Source organism: Diplotaxodon limnothrissa, unplaced genomic scaffold, assembly GCF_057381915.1.
Source record: "Diplotaxodon limnothrissa isolate DT_005_m unplaced genomic scaffold, D_limnothrissa_male_GT1.1 unmapped_scaffold_4, whole genome shotgun sequence".
Lineage (NCBI taxonomy): Eukaryota > Metazoa > Chordata > Actinopteri > Cichliformes > Cichlidae > Diplotaxodon > Diplotaxodon limnothrissa.
Window position 1 is genome coordinate 2,649,509 of NW_028188558.1, and position 16,039 is coordinate 2,665,547.

Here is a 16,039-nt window from a genome sequence, read left to right on the forward strand (position 1 = left end):
TTGCACATAAATCTGTCAGTAAAGTCTGGATAATAAATTCTGGTGGTGTTATAGGTTCTCTTGGTCAGCTTGGTGTTGGTTTGGCTCCTGCATAAAACAGTTTGCTCTCATATTTGACACTGACAGGAACAAAGAGTAAAAAACACGACAACCAAACTAAAAAGGAGAGACGAGTTAAACCAGAAGATATTTTGTGTGTCAGAACATGTGATCCTCACCAAGAGAGAAAAGCTCTGATTATTGTTGCTGAACTGTGATGGTGAACAGTCTCCTCTGTTGATCCCAGTGTGACTGAAGTCCGTGTGATGAGTGAGGACTGAGCCTGTGTTGGTCGATCGTCTCTAAACAGGATGTGAAGCATCAGTTCAGTCGTATTAAAGCCCTGAATAAACAGTCCTTCTGGATCCACTGTCTGTGTTTGGCTCCTCATCTTCAAAGACTCAACACAAGATGTTGGTCACATCAACATAAAACACAGGATTTGCTGCAGATGTTGAAGTGTGTTCTCCATATGAGAGAAGCTGCTGATCGTGTTTGTATGTTAGCACCTGTAGGATCGATGAACAGCTCTGACTCAGTTCACTAACCAGGCTCAGGGGAATAACTGGGATATTTCCCCAACAGAGACGTCCTGCTGGGATCGTTTTCCTGCTCTACACTCTGGTGTTTCTGCTCAAAAAAACAACAAAATGAATTTCCATGAGCCTACAGATCGTGGACTTCTTTGAGAAACTTAAAGAAGACGCTTTTCTTTCCTTAGATTGAACTTAAACAAAGGATTTGAGGAGCAGAAAAGTTTTTAAAGAGAAATTAAACATATTAATAAATATTCTGATTATTTTACGTTATTTAGGTGTTTAGGTTATTTTTCTGTTTTCTGTCACACGTCTGCTCTCGTGTCGTTATCAACAGTGTATCAATGCATTCCTGTGGGTGGAGACAGAAACACACACCCAAAAAGAGCTCAGAGCAAGAATAAAAGAGGAGGAGACAGGATCAGAGTGGGACAGTGGAGCTTGTTGTTGGTGTCTCTGTGTGAAGAAACTGTAAGTTTGCTTTGTTTCCTCCTTTAACAGTTTGTTTGTTTCTGTGATGTTTGGACCTGATGTCCTCCATCACACCGACACTCTCTCTCCCCTCTGTTCCATATGTGACAGAGGGGAGAGAGTCTCTCACTCAGAGAACCAAGGTTACAATGTAACCACACGTTCCGCTCTTGTGTTTGAATCCTCATGATTATAGATTATTGATTGGCTGGAATCAAACAGTTTGAAGAACATTTATTCGTGTGGCAGTTTCAGCTGCTGCTCACAAATCTGATAACAGGAACAAGTTAGTTCCACGAGGAAGACGTTCGTCTGGGCGCGTTGGCCTCGTCGGTCATGTGACCGTGTTACTGTTCGGGCTCAAACTGATACGAGTGGTTTAGCAGGTGTGACAGGACGATGCTGCACAGCCTCATTGTTCAGGTGTGAGTCAGACTCTGAGTCTTTATACAGTCCTGTTTAACAACATGTTGTTCCTGTTGATGCGTCACAGAGATCAGCTGTGCTAAACTCTGCTGCGTGCAGCTACTAGTTTCTCTAGTTTGGTGATGGAAACGTCGATGAGACTGTTTCCATCACCAAACATCACGAGGAACACCTCTGAGTCTGATTCTGACTCTGTGCATAAAACCACAAATATCCCTTCATGTCTGTTCATCTGATTCTGTAACGTGAGAAACTTTGATGTCTGAGTTTTGTTCTATCATTAAAGGATGTTGGCTGCTGTGTTTGCACATGCTCAGTGTGACAGGATGTTGGCTGCTCTATTTGCACATGCTCAGTGTGACAGGATGTTGGCTGCTCTATTTGCACATGCTCAGTGTGACAGGATGGTGGCTGCTGTGTTTGCACATGCTCAGTGTGACAGGATGTTGGCTGCTGTGTTTGCACATGCTCAGTGTGACAGGATGTTGGCTGCTCTATTTGCACATGCTCAGTTTGACAGGATGGTGGCTGCTCTATTTGCACATGCTCAGTGTGACAGGATGTTGGCTGCTCTATTTGCACATGCTCAGTGTGACAGGATGTTGGCTGCTCTATTTGCACATGCTCAGTGTGACAGGATGGTGGCTGCTGTGTTTGCACATGCTCAGTGTGACAGGATGTTGGCTGCTGTGTTTGCACATGCTCAGTGTGACAGGATGTTGGCTGCTCTGTTTGCACATGCTCAGTGTGACAGGATGTTGGCTGCTGTGCTTGCACATGCTCAGTGTGACAGGATGGTGGCTGCTGTGTTTGCACATGCTCAGTGTGACAGGATGTTGGCTGCTGTGTTTGCACATGCTCAGTGTGACAGGATGTTGGCTGCTCTATTTGCACATGCTCAGTGTGACAGGATGTTGGCTGCTGTGTTTGCACATGCTCAGTGTGACAGGATGTTGGCTGCTGTGTTTGCACATGCTCAGTGTGACAGGATGTTGGCTGCTGTGTTTGCACATGCTCAGTGTGACAGGATGTTGGCTGCTGTGTTTGCACATGCTCAGTGTGACAGGATGTTGGCTGCTGTGAAAGCTGAATGCTCTGTGGTTAGAAGTGATGTCACACATTAGGATAACTGTGCTCGCTCTCTGTCAGAGTAACAGAGAGCGAGCAATTTGACCACATGACCCTCAGTACACAGCATGATGTGCGCTGTAAACAGGAAGTAGAGGAGCAGGACTGAGGTAAACCTCTGAGGGATCAAACTGAGACTGAGCTCCAGATGTTTCCACATGTTTCTGCTCTGCGTGTGTTTGATGATTATTTCAGGTATAGATGATGGAATATGGCCAGTCTGATGTGAGCCTGCTTCTCTGACAGCTCCTCACCTCTCTGTGCTGCCCCCTGCTGGCTCTGATCATTACTGACTGAGTCCTTGCTGCCACTTTATTAGGTACAGCTTGCTAACACAGGCTCAGACCTGCTTTGCCTTCAGAGCTGAGCCTTAAATCTTCATGGCTCAGATTCAGCAAAGTGCTGGAAACATCCCTCAGAGTCATGTGATCAGTGACGTCTGCTTTCAGCACTGACAGATAGAAAAGTGCATCCACATAAACAGGATATATAATAATAATAATCAAATGCTGATTTTTTTTCAGCCCTTTGTCTGAATGCTAATCCAGATGTGTGTGTTTGTAATGACAGTAAATAAATGTCAGACTTACAGCTCCTGCTTTACTGCATTAAAGTGATCAGATGAGTTCAGCACTTTGACATGGATGGTAGTGAAAGCAGGAAATGACAAATGTAGCACAGCAGCAGCGTTTAACACTAGGAAGGCCCAGGCTTCTACCTTTCTACCTTTAAAACCCGGAGAGCAGCCAAATGGCTGGTAGGCTTTTAGCTAAGCTTTAGCTTCAGGCAAGTGGAAGCTAAATTGGCTAGTCATTCATATGTAAATTGGGTTGTTACCTGGGAATTCTGGAGGGAGGGGAGTGGGGGTGTGTGGATGAGGGGGTGGGGGAGCTGCTAAAAGCGGTGAGCTTCCTTTTGTTTCATCTTGATGCATTCTCAATCATCCAGGGAAACAAATCTCCAAAAGTCACCAACTTGGAGTGTTTCAGTTTGCCATCTTAGGGAGAAATCAACACACATGGGTGTATGTCCTTTGTTGCTGAGATTTATTGATAAAAACAGTACAAAAAATCAACCATTTGTACACATTTTTACAAATAATTATAAAAAGTGAGTGAGTACATTTCAACATTTTCAGCAATCACTCACAATCCTGGCACTGCCATGGTATCTGTAGTCTGCATTTACCACATGTGTATCTGTTGCAGTGAACACATCGCACAGTGGCATGATTGTTCTTGCAATTGTGTTTGACCTGACACATGGCTCTTTTTCCAGGGCTCGGTGTGGAGGGTTGTGTCAAAGGCAACTGTTCTTTTCTTGCCTTCTTCGCAGCTACATGAGAGTGAGCTAACTCCCTTGCAAGCTCCACCAGGAAGTCCACCCGTCTTTCCTTCGTCCCGGAGCATGCTTGATACAGCACATGTGCATTCAGTGCTGCCATGTCAATCATGTTATAAAACACGGCAACTGGCCAGCGCCGTGTTCCTCTGCGGACAGTGTACTCCCGAACCATCTGGTCCATCACATCCACGCCACACTTTGTTTTGTTGTAAAGGGTGACAGTGTTTGGCTTCCTTTTGGTAGTGTTATCAGTCTGAACCACGCCGTGCATGCTGCTAAGAATATAGACTGTCTTCTTCCGTTTGGCCGCATACGCCGTCAGCGTGGCAGCAGATGTTGAAAACACCTAAGAAATAAGATAAATTGTTATTTCCATAGCACTTTTACACACAATGAAACACATAAACATAGAACCAGAAAAGACCTGCAACATACCTGAGTGGTGAATTCATTGCGATCTGTCTGTCTAGTGGATTGAGGAATTTCCCTGCGAATCTTGTTGACTGTGCCGAGGATGGTGGTTTTCCGTCTAAGAAGTTTTTGCGCAAGTGAAAGCGATGTGAAAAAATTGTCCGTGGTAACATTTCTGCCCTTGTCTAGGAATGGTTCCATCAGCCTCATTACTACATTTTCAGAAAGTCTCTCCCCAGTGGGACGACTGGGGTCCTTGCCAAGATATGGGAAGACATTGCAAATGTACTTGGATTTTAGGTCGCAAGCCACCCAAAACTTGATCCCAAACTTGTCCGGCTTACTTGCAATATACTGCAGGAAACTGCACCGAGTCTTTGATGGGAAAAGCTGTTCATCAACGGTGATATGTAGACCAGGGTTGTAGCACGTGATGCAGTTGGTGACAAATGATCCCCACAAACTGGAAATTGCAGCGAACTTATCAGTCTTTGCTCGATCACTGCGGGTGGACTTGTCATCAAAGCGTAGGTGTTGCATGATTTCTTTGAAGCGGTTTCGTGCCATAGTTCCAATTATCTGTGGGTTTCCCAGGTTTGCTGACCAGCAGTCATTTAGAGATGGAACCCTGGTAACCCCCCGCAAGATGACAATTGCAATAAATGCCATTAGTTCAGGGAGGTCCATGAACCAATGAACATGCTCCGTTTGCTGTGCATGTTGAACAGTCCATTCTTGAATGCTACGAAGCATGTCAAGAGTGATGAAACACAGGAAGCTCCGAAGGCGACTCGTGATATTTCTCCTGGCCTTAGCCGTTGGCTCTCCATCTGCAGCGTACGCTTCTATTGGGGTGAAAGGGAGACAGGTCCCCACCTGTTCTTCACGCCACACTGTGCCATCTTTCGCTGTCTCAGTCCCCAAACAAGCTCTCTTTTTAGGTGGAGAAGCAGTCTCCTCATCTGCAGTGTGAACAAATTCAAATTGTGAGCAATGGGAAGGTCCAGTATCTCCTCCTCTGTATCAGAATAATGTCTGAAATATCTTACTTACAAACTACATCCACTTACTTATTTGAAATGAAATAGGAAATAACATGAAATGCAACTAACCGGAAGACTGATCAGACAGCTCTGAGTCCGAATCCGGCTGAACTTGTAGGTCTTCTCCATCCGAGTCACAAGGGTCGACTTCCCTCAGGATCATTTCCAAGGCCTGCTGAGTGGTGAGTCTTCTCTGCATTTTCTTTCCTTGGAGAGGAGGTCCGTACACCACAGAATTCTTCAGGGCAATGAAGGATTAGGCTAAGTGTAGTGAGATTGTATCATATATATAGGGCTTGGCTTCCTGATCAATGCTCCACTACCAAAAGGAAGCCAAGCCCTGCCACCCTTTACAACAAAACAAGGTGTGATCACATTGATGCCACAATGGACGACTGATCAATGCTCCACTACCAAAAGGAAGCCAAGCCCTGCCACCCTTTACAACAAAACAAGGTGTGATCACATTGATGCCACAATGGACGACTGATCAATGCTCCACTACCAAAAGGAAGCCAAGCCCTGCCACCCTTTACAACAAAACAAGGTGTGATCACATTGATGCCACAATGGACGACTGATCAATGCTCCACTACCAAAAGGAAGCCAAGCCCTGCCACCCTTTACAACAAAACAAGGTGTGATCACATTGATGCCACAATGGACGACTGATCAATGCTCCACTACCAAAAGGAAGCCAAGCCCTGCCACCCTTTACAACAAAACAAGGTGTGATCACATTGATGCCACAATGGACGACTGATCAATGCTCCACTACCAAAAGGAAGCCAAGCCCTGCCACCCTTTACAACAAAACAAGGTGTGATCACATTGATGCCACAATGGACGACTGATCAATGCTCCACTACCAAAAGGAAGCCAAGCCCTGCCACCCTTTACAACAAAACAAGGTGTGATCACATTGATGCCACAATGGACGACTGATCAATGCTCCACTACCTTTTTTTTTTTTTTTTTTACTTTGATTTTTATTAGGTTATTTTATCATTGTGGACATACAGTAAAGAAAATAACAAACAGACATACATATAAACAAACAGAGTCTGGAGTTTACATATCTTTCTCCATTTATCACATTGCAGAAAAAAAAAGAAAACCTATTATGTTATTTCATTTGTGTCACTTCTGAATGTTTTCCACTTCCTCCATAGTCTGTCGTATTTACCTCCCATCAGTCTAATGTTGAGTGTTATTTTTTCCATCTCTGAGATATCCTCTACAATACTGATCCAATCCCGCTGGGTGGGAGGATCTGGATGTAACCACTTCTTTGTAATTGCTTTTTTTGTTGCGGCCAGAATTATTTTGACTAAATACACGTCCTCTTTTTGTATGTATTCTTTTATGTTTCCTAGATACATCACTTGGCAAGTATTTGGGAATGTATAACTCAAAATATTATCCATATTCATTTTTAAGTCTTCCCAATACTTTTTAATTTTAATGCATTTCCAGAATACATGAGAATGATCCGCTTCCATTTCTCCACACAATCTCCAACAATTTTGTAAACTTGAGGTCAGTTTGCTTTTTATTTTGGGTGTAATGAAAAAACGTGTCAAATTTTTCCAACAAAATTCCCTCCACAACGGCGAATTAGTTGTACTGTGTTGCAATTCACACATATTGAGCCATTCTTTCTCTGTTATTTTTATGGTCAGTTCAACTTCCCATTTCTTTTTAATATAGAGTGTTGAATCTTGTCTATTTTCTTCTAATGACCTATAGAAGGTGGAAATAGTTTTAAATTGTTTATGTTCATAGCAATCTTTTACTTTTCCGACAACCCCCAGTGGTTTACTGTCACTGTGATTAATATTTACACACGAGACACCTGCAGAGCTCTGACGCTGAGCTAGCACACAGCATGCTAACGCTAAGCTAGCCAAGAACCCAGAGTGAGGTTAAAGCTAGTGATGGGCAGATGAAGCCTCATGAAGCACTGAAGCTTTTCATCCAATTGGTTCACCCCAACGCGAAGCTTCATGAAGCTTCATTTGCTCTAGTAGGACACCTACTGGACGTAAAAATATTAGTTGGCATGAATTTGAAGAGTGTGGCCTTTTTGCACACAGCCTGTAAATGTCAACAACAAAAGGAGTGTGTAAAACATGTATATTGTAGTGATGCAGTGTACTGTGTATATTTATACTGGCAGTATGGAACATGATTATTTGGAAATGCCTAAAATGGAAATGATCATATACTGTGAGGTGAGGTGTGGACAGTGGTTGTGCTTTTGTAACATTGAGGCAAGGACAGTGATTAGTGTTTAGGGGACACATCATTGGTTTTTGTTAAAAAGAAACAGTTTCTCCACTGTGGCAGGTCGTAGGCGATTTTTTTTTTTCTAAACTGTCTCTAACTCTCACTAACCGCAACTCTCCATCAAACGCCCACATTTTGTCTGAGGGGTTTATATCGCTGTCATAGCTCGCGGCAAAGTTCGAACCGCTTCCTGAACCAGACACGTGGTACAGCCGGGCAGCGAGGCTTCGGACGTCATCATTTTCAGCTCCTCCCATAAATGAAGCAAGCCTGGATACGCGCTTCGCGGAAACGCCCCCTCCATTACTCGACACACGCTTCGAAGCCTCGATACAGAACGTCACATCACTAGTTAAAGCTGAGTAAACACTGACCCCAGACCAGCACCGTGATAAAGTGAGCTGCTGCTGCTGAACTTGAACAGGTAACAAAGTGATGAGCAGTCAGGCTGCAGGTTTCTACCTGTTCATGTTTCTACAGTAGAATCACTTTGAAGTGTCTTTGTGCTGTTTCATCTTTGATTTGTGTTCATAAACACTCAGAGAAACATCACGTGACCTCATCAGGATCTGTGTTGGTGTGTGGGGCTGTACCTCAGCTTTATGTTGTTACATGCTCATTTGTTCATTTTAACATCAAAGTAATGTTATGAGGAGTAATGAAGTAACGTACTCCATTACTTTTAATTAAAGTGTTCTGTGTAATATGTGTAATAATGACTGTTTTGAGTAATGACCAACACTGATCACAACAAAGAGGAAATGCCTCCAACATGCACAAACATTTGAGCCACAACATGCAGTTAATGTGCACAAATGTCTTTGATATGCTGCTCAGTGATGGTGGTGACTGTCAGAGCAGAGCTACTGAGAATCAATAAGTAATATCAATGATGGGATCAGAATCACTAAATTCTTCTCATCCCTGTCAGTATCATACATGTGCTGTATAATGTGATAAATGTAGAGGTGCTGGCTGTTCTCTCACTCTGCTGTTTAGCTGTAAAGGACGCCTCCCTGCCTTTGTCTCATTCATGACCTTTAATAGTCTCTTCTAACATGCAGAGATCTGTATGATCTGTTTCATAGAGTCTAACCAGCCTGTACAGGTAACAACAACAGTCACTGCATCACTGACACACAAACGTCATCTCTGTCAATAACAACATTCATACATGGAATAAAAACACATCAGTGGATCATTGCTGGAGCTGATGTTTGTGCTCCTGGTGCAAAGGCTCTCAGTTTCCTCCTTGAAATAACATCAGTGGTGGGTCAGCGACATGCTTTCTTTCCCTCTCAGGTTTAAATATCTGGGACTCTCCACCGTTTGGTTTTAGAGCTGAAGAAGCTTCTCTGATGAAACGTCTTCCAGAAACTTAAAGACGTCTCTTTTCTCTCTAAGCTCCTTAGATCACATGACCTGGATGACTGAACCTACAGACACATTGACCTGGTTTCTAGGTAGAGCTGGGCGATAGAACGATAACGATATGTATCGCGATATAACTTTTTCTCGATAGAAAAATTAAACTATTGCGATAGACCTCGCCGCTCTTGTCCTCTTAAAAAAAAAAAAAAGGTCAGCCAATCCAAACTAAGTAGCCGCACGTGTGTTTGTTTGGGAAGCAGCCAGCGGGTAATGGAGGAAATGAGTGTGCCGACTAGAAAAATCAACCGAGCGTGACCGAAGAGAAAACAGATGATGGTTCCAACGCCGGAGAGATTGTCGAACGGAAGAGCCATAGAAGCTCCGTAGTGTGAAGGTATTTCGGCTATTTCAAGTCTGACAAAAAACAGAGTAGCTGCACTGTAAATTGTGCCGAAAGCAAGTCTGGAAATACAATAAACTGGTGCATGCGTCACACTGTGCGCCACGTTATTGTTTCGGTGAAATGAATTTCTACAATACTGTTAATTCTACTCTCTGCAGTGTTTAAATGCTTACATATACACACAGTTACTGTCCCTCCACACATACGACTCGGTTCTGCTTCTATGCCCCAGCTTTGTTTACTTTTTCCCACGAGGCTTCTAGACTTCTGATTGGCCAACATTTCTGCACGGTTAGGAATCTAGCGCCACCTGCTGCTTTGGCATGTTCATAGCAGCGTTTTCCTTCATTTCTGCCTTTATGTGTGGACGGGATTATTTTTTAAAATGAAAACGGAAAATCTCCGTTTTCAAAAATACCCGTGTACGTGTGGACGTAGCCTCAGTCTCTGACTGGAAGCGCTAATTCGTCATTCGGCTTTTGTCAGACTAAAGTAACTGTTAAAACTGTTTGAAAAGCTCAGCTATACAACAAGGAGAGATTGAGAATTTCCTTTTAGTTCTCAGTTCATTTGATATTGACAAAAGTTAGTCAGTTTTGTCTGTTCTTCTGTAAAACAAACTAAGATTTATTTTTAGAATTAATATTTTGTTTCTAAGTGGAATTGACAATTTAGTCTGTTTCATTTGTTCTATTTTGAAACTTAAACGCTTTAGCGGCTGCCTTTTGTGTAGTTTGCAATATTTGCCTTTATTTATCTGAAAAAGTCTCATGTTCCTTAAGTACATCTACCCTGTTGAACTTATTATGGGAAATAAATATTTAAATAAAAACAAGCTGCTGATTATTTCACATTTTACTTGTGAGCAACGGCACATTTAAATTGTACAAATATAGTTATTTGGCTTATATCGTGATAGATATCGTTATCGCCTGAAATGAAAAAAACATATCGTGATATGAAAAAATCTCATATCGCCCAGCTCTACTTTAAAGGTGATCGTTTAGGACTTCAGCAATAATACAGACAGCAATGTAGTTAGCAATAAAACAGCTTTATTGGGAATTAACTTAAAAAACAAACAAACATCTGTCTCCTATTTTCTGTCACACAGGAAAGAAGCATCAATATCTGATGAGAAGACTTATTTATTTCTTTTTGGGGGTTTTTTCAACAGGAGAAGAATATCTAACAAGTTGATTTGTTCACATCTTAATTTTTAAGTGACATGTGCATTTTGAGTTTATACACTCTTTATATAAGGCAACAGTTTCCTTTTGCAGTATTTTTGTGTGGAGTGTTTTTCTATTTCTTAACAAAAAGGGAACAAAGGTGTTTAAGTTCACCTAGGATGATTTGTCTTAACTTTCACATGGTCTTACTGAGGTGATGTGAATTGAAACATGCATTTTTTTTTTGGCGGTGAGGGAGGGATGTGCTGGAAAAGTTTGAAAAGGGACCTTGAAAGTGCTTAAGAAGTGCTTGAATTTGACCCTGAAAAAGGCATATGAACCCTGATCATTATCATTAGCCTGTGTAAGTCCTGAGTGTCCTCCAGTTCAGTGTCTTTGTCAGTCCCACATGTGTCGTTTCTGTTCAGCTGGTCTTCCAGTCAGTCATCCATCTCAGACTCTGTCATTCTGTCATAAACACCAGCCTTCACCACCTGTGAGGCCTGCGTTTGGGTCCTCTCTTCTCCACATCCACACTGCGATGCTGTGACATATACAGTACATAAAATCAAAATTCACGTTTTATGCAACTGAAGTGTTTCATTATGTAGGCTACAGAACATAATTCAGTTATAGACGATATATGAAACATGTATACTTACTGCATTTGAATCATTTAAACCATATGTGATATAAACACCTGCACGTGTGTTTGAAAAAACAAACGCTTTGATTTTGACACCCCAAGAAAATCTTCCTAGATCTGCACGTGTTCAGAGTAAGAGCCGAATAAACAGCAGCAGAAGCTGATTGATGAACAGCTGAATGACATATCAGCTGTAGCTGCAGCATCTGCACAGAGTTTGATTGGCTAACGCTGATTTGTTTGTTTTTTTAAACAGGACAGCAGAGAGAGAGGAGGAGATGAAGAGTGCAGCAGATTGATGAGACAGTGAAGAAGAGGTGAGCATCTGACAGAGCAGAGCCAGTTTAAAGGAGCCTCACAAGCTCACACATGACAGCTTCATCAACATGGAGCTCTGAGTGTTTATTAAAGGATCATTGGACGCTCTGACACAGCTGACTGCAGCCTTTAGCTGTGAGCACACAGTGTCTCACATTTACATTCACTTCCCTGTCAAACTCAGTAACTTTAAACAGCTGCTGTTATCAGGTGAAGATAGCAAAGCTTTCAGGGCTGAGCCCCAGTGTTTCAGGATAATGGCCCCAGAGACCACAGTCACATATGTGGGGAAGGATTTTAAGTTTAAAACTTCCTGTAAGCACTAACAGCAGAGACGCACAAAGTCGCAGACAGGGAACAAAGTATTTTAGGTTTGTATTGTCAGATTATTTAATCATTATACTGAACAAATATGTGAAAAAGTAAAAACCTCTATTATGACGAGGTTATCACTACATTCACATGTCATCGATGTGTTCTTTCACACAGATCAGTTTCAGTGTGTGTGGCCCGTACACTAAACCATGACACAAATTCATATGATGTGACACCCAGACTGTGTTCACTGTTTCTTTTGGTAAAATCATCTTCTCGTGTTTTTATAGAAAGATGATGGAAGAACCTAAAGAACAGCCAGCCAAAGCAGCTCCATCAGCAGGTAGGAGATCAGTGCTTTGTATGATGAGACGTATGGATGTATAGACTTCAGGCAGATTCTTTTTTGTAACTGTGATAAGTACATGAAATTCACGAGTTGTAACCTGTCCTAATCTTTGCCTTAATCTTTCTGTGGGACATTAATATAACATGAGAACTTCCAGTCTAAGGAGTTTGGCAGAGAAACAACTGGACTTTTTTGTACTTTGAACCCACATATGAGGTTAAAACGATGCCACCTTAAAATGAAACTGAAGAAATATTGAAACTGAAACAAATGTATTGAAAGTGAAATGATAGTGAAAAAACATAAATATAGAAATTTAAAGAAAAAACTCACTGTTCATGTGGTTTTCACACTTACATCGTTTTTTTCCACGTACAGTTATTTTTTCAGCTTCAATTAGTTGGCACTGCTTCGGCATCTGAGGGTGCGCTTGAGGGGCGGGGCTTCAGAGCCACATATATGAGCCACATATGTTTGCGCACATTATATTGCTGACCAGTGACTGTAGAAATCATGGACGACCTAATATCTGCAGCAGCCGCAGTCATGAAGAAACTTGCGTATCTCTGAACGGCACATAGAGCGGGGACGCTGAGAGGAGGTCCAGCGTTTACCGACTGTTTCAAACTGACAGACTCAGGTGTTCTTCAGTGTCTGCCTGACAGAAGGACCTGAGAGCCGCCACAATATTTTTGGTAAGTGAAAGGTGTTTGTAAGCTAATCTGTAGCTAACATCCTTAGCTAGCTAGCTAAGATGGGCACTCGGCTATCGGCAAAACTTGTTTTGTAAAGTTTGTTTAGCTAACCCGTGCAGGTGAACGAAATGAGCAGAAACGCACCGGGCTGCTCCGTCAGTAACTAACCACAGTTACTGTACTTTTATTATGAGTATTACACTGTAAGAGCAACAGGCTGCACTCTGCTGCAGCTCCTGTGCAGAGCTGATTATTCAATATGTGCAAACAGCAGCATGTTTTCACTCTTTTGCCACATCTGTAAGGATATTAACACATATTTTAAAAAAGGCTTGCACTTCAGTAACCCCTCATTAATCATTAATTACAGATTAAATAGCAAAGCCTAATATTTATGTACTCAAACCAAATACTTCTGCTTGGCAGCTTAAGTTAAAATGTGTGTTTCATTTTTCCTCGGATTACATTTTTAGCACTGACTCTGTGTATTGTTTTTACTAAGTTTGTTTCAAATATTCAGGTTAAATAAAACAGTCTGAATCATTCTTATTGAGGTAAGTTCACAAAGTTACATGTGCAGTACAGCTTACATCCTTTGAGAGGGAAAAAAGCATTCATATTTGTTATGATACCTCTGTATGTTGGTGACCACGGTGCAGCAGCAGACTGAACCAGGACTGAAACCTGCTCCGTCTGCTCATGTATGCAGATTCACATTCACAAAGCACCAACAACTCAAAGGTTAACATTATATTGGAAAATCTGTTGGTATATACGGCTTTAAGAAATAAACAGCTCGTATGTGAGCAGAGCTGAAGAACTAAAGAAATGTAAGAGAAGAACTTCAGATCCTGCGTGTGTGAGGACAGAAGGATCAGCTCTATTTCAGATTTGAGATAAACTTTATATTTCAGTTTGTGATGGTTCAGTTCTCTTTGTGATTACAGGAGCTGATTCAGACCTCAGCACCACCCAGTGACAGCAGACAGATCATCCAACATGTTCACATGTTAACTGCAGAATGAACTGATGCAAACAGTACAAAGGTTAAAGCACCACATGTGCTGTAGTGAAAGCTGCAGCTGTTTTATGGATAAAAACAAAGTCAAAAGGATTAATCACCCATGTATCATATGAATGTTGGGTTTTTCTCTGTATCTGTTATTGTACGATCTACTGTACAATATAAAGCACCTTCAGGTGACTGTTGTTGTGATTTGGCGCTATATGAATAAAATTGAATTAAATTGAAATGTAACTGTGTCACTATATATCAGCATTAACAGGACCTCAGCTTGGTGTTTCACAAAGCTGCTGATCTCAGACCTGCACAGCTTCCGTTTTAAACACTGAATGTACTCAGCTGCATGAAGAGCACGTTTGAGTTTCTCTGACACAATTAAATAAAAACTGATGAAGGTCAAAGGTCGTCACTTGTATGTCGAACTACAGACTTGTCATCTGGAATTCTTTCACAGTTTTTTATTTTTGCCAATAGTGTGTTATTTACCATAAAGTGATTCAGAGTCATTCATACCAGAGTAACCATAGAGGATAATATATTTTTAAATATATAACTACCCACAGGACTGAATATAATATCTCTAAGTAAAAGTCCAGAGACTCTGAGGATTATCCAAGTATTTATAACATTACACAAAGCAAAGCTCAAAAAGCTGCTGGCCCTGATGCATTACAGGGCATGCTTGCCCCCCACACTGGATCCTCACCAATTTGTCTATCAAATCAATGGAGTACAGAGGATGCTGTATCCACAGCTCTTCACTGTGTACTCTCACACCTGGACAACAAGAGTACTCATGCAAAAATACTGTTAGTTGACTTCAGCTCAGCATTCAGTACAGTTCTTCCCTCCAAGCTGATCACCAAACGTGTGGATCTTGGACTCAACAACTCCATCTGTACCTGGATCATGGCTCATGGACTTTCTGACCAACAGACCTCAGCATGTTAGGTCAGGCCATAACAGCTCTACCACTGTCACACTCACACTGGCACTCCACAGGGCTGTGTGCTGAGCCCGTTCCTCTATGACTGCAGACCTTAGTATGCATCCAACTCCATCCTTGGACGGGTCTCCAGCTTCAAGTTCTTGGGGATCCACATCTCTGAGAATCTGTCCTGGTCAACTAACACCTCCAGCCTGGTCAAGAAGTCCCATCAGGGCCTCTTTTTCTTTAGGATACTGAAGAAGAATCAACTTCCACCGCTGTGTGATAGAGAGCATCCTGACCAACTGTGTCACAGTCTGGTGTGGGAACTGCTCTGCTGCTGACCGCAAGGCACTGCAGCGCCCAACACATCACAGGGATTCCACTTCCTGGCATTGAGGATGTCCGCAAGAAGAGATGTCTACGCCGAGTATGCATCATTCTCGGACTCCTCTCATACTGCCAATAAACTCTTCCAGCTCCTCCTCCCCTCCAGGAGGCGCTACAGGAGCCTTCAGACTAAAACCAGCAGGTTTAGGAACAGCTTCTTCCCCACAGCTGTCACCCTACTGAACTCAGTCCCCGCTGAGCCTTTCCATCCACACTCACCTAACCCTTCTACACTCCTCCTCCCAGTGACCATGATCCTTTCATTATCAACATTCACCACGTTGGTTACTGCTGTAGTTTTAGGACACTGACATGGTGTAGTCTCTGTTATAGTGTGTACACTGTTATAGTCTGTTCAGAGAGCTACGCTTCCACTACTGTAGATATTTTCATAGCACTCTGTAGATCTGTTTACCTCACAGTGCTTCATCTTTATATATGTATATTTGTTCATAGTATACCTGTATACCTGCCCGTCTGTATAGCAATACAGATCATCTGTGTATCGGTTACAATATTATTTTTCAGTTTCAATATTTTCTTCAGTTTCATTTTAAGCTGGCATCATTTTAGCCCTACACACCCTAAAATTCAGTATTTGTTGATGAGATGATGAAGTCTTAATTCAACAAAGTTAGAATATTTTTCACATGATTTCGACTGAGAAGCATGTTTATGTCTCTTTCTTGTTTCTGTAGAGGAGGAGCTTGCCAGGGTGCGGTCAGCCTTTGTCTGGAGGGT

The 16,039-nt window shown here is 42.1% G+C and overlaps 2 protein-coding genes across 2 annotated transcripts in view; one reads left to right on the forward strand and one right to left on the reverse strand.

The window, feature by feature from the left end:
* LOC146606877 (protein NLRC3-like) overlaps positions 1-16,039 on the forward strand; it is a 563,637-nt gene that overhangs the window by 513,793 nt on the left and 33,805 nt on the right. The window lies entirely within an intron of this gene.
* LOC146606884 (protein NLRC3-like) overlaps positions 1-16,039 on the reverse strand; it is a 501,574-nt gene that overhangs the window by 331,465 nt on the left and 154,070 nt on the right. The window lies entirely within an intron of this gene.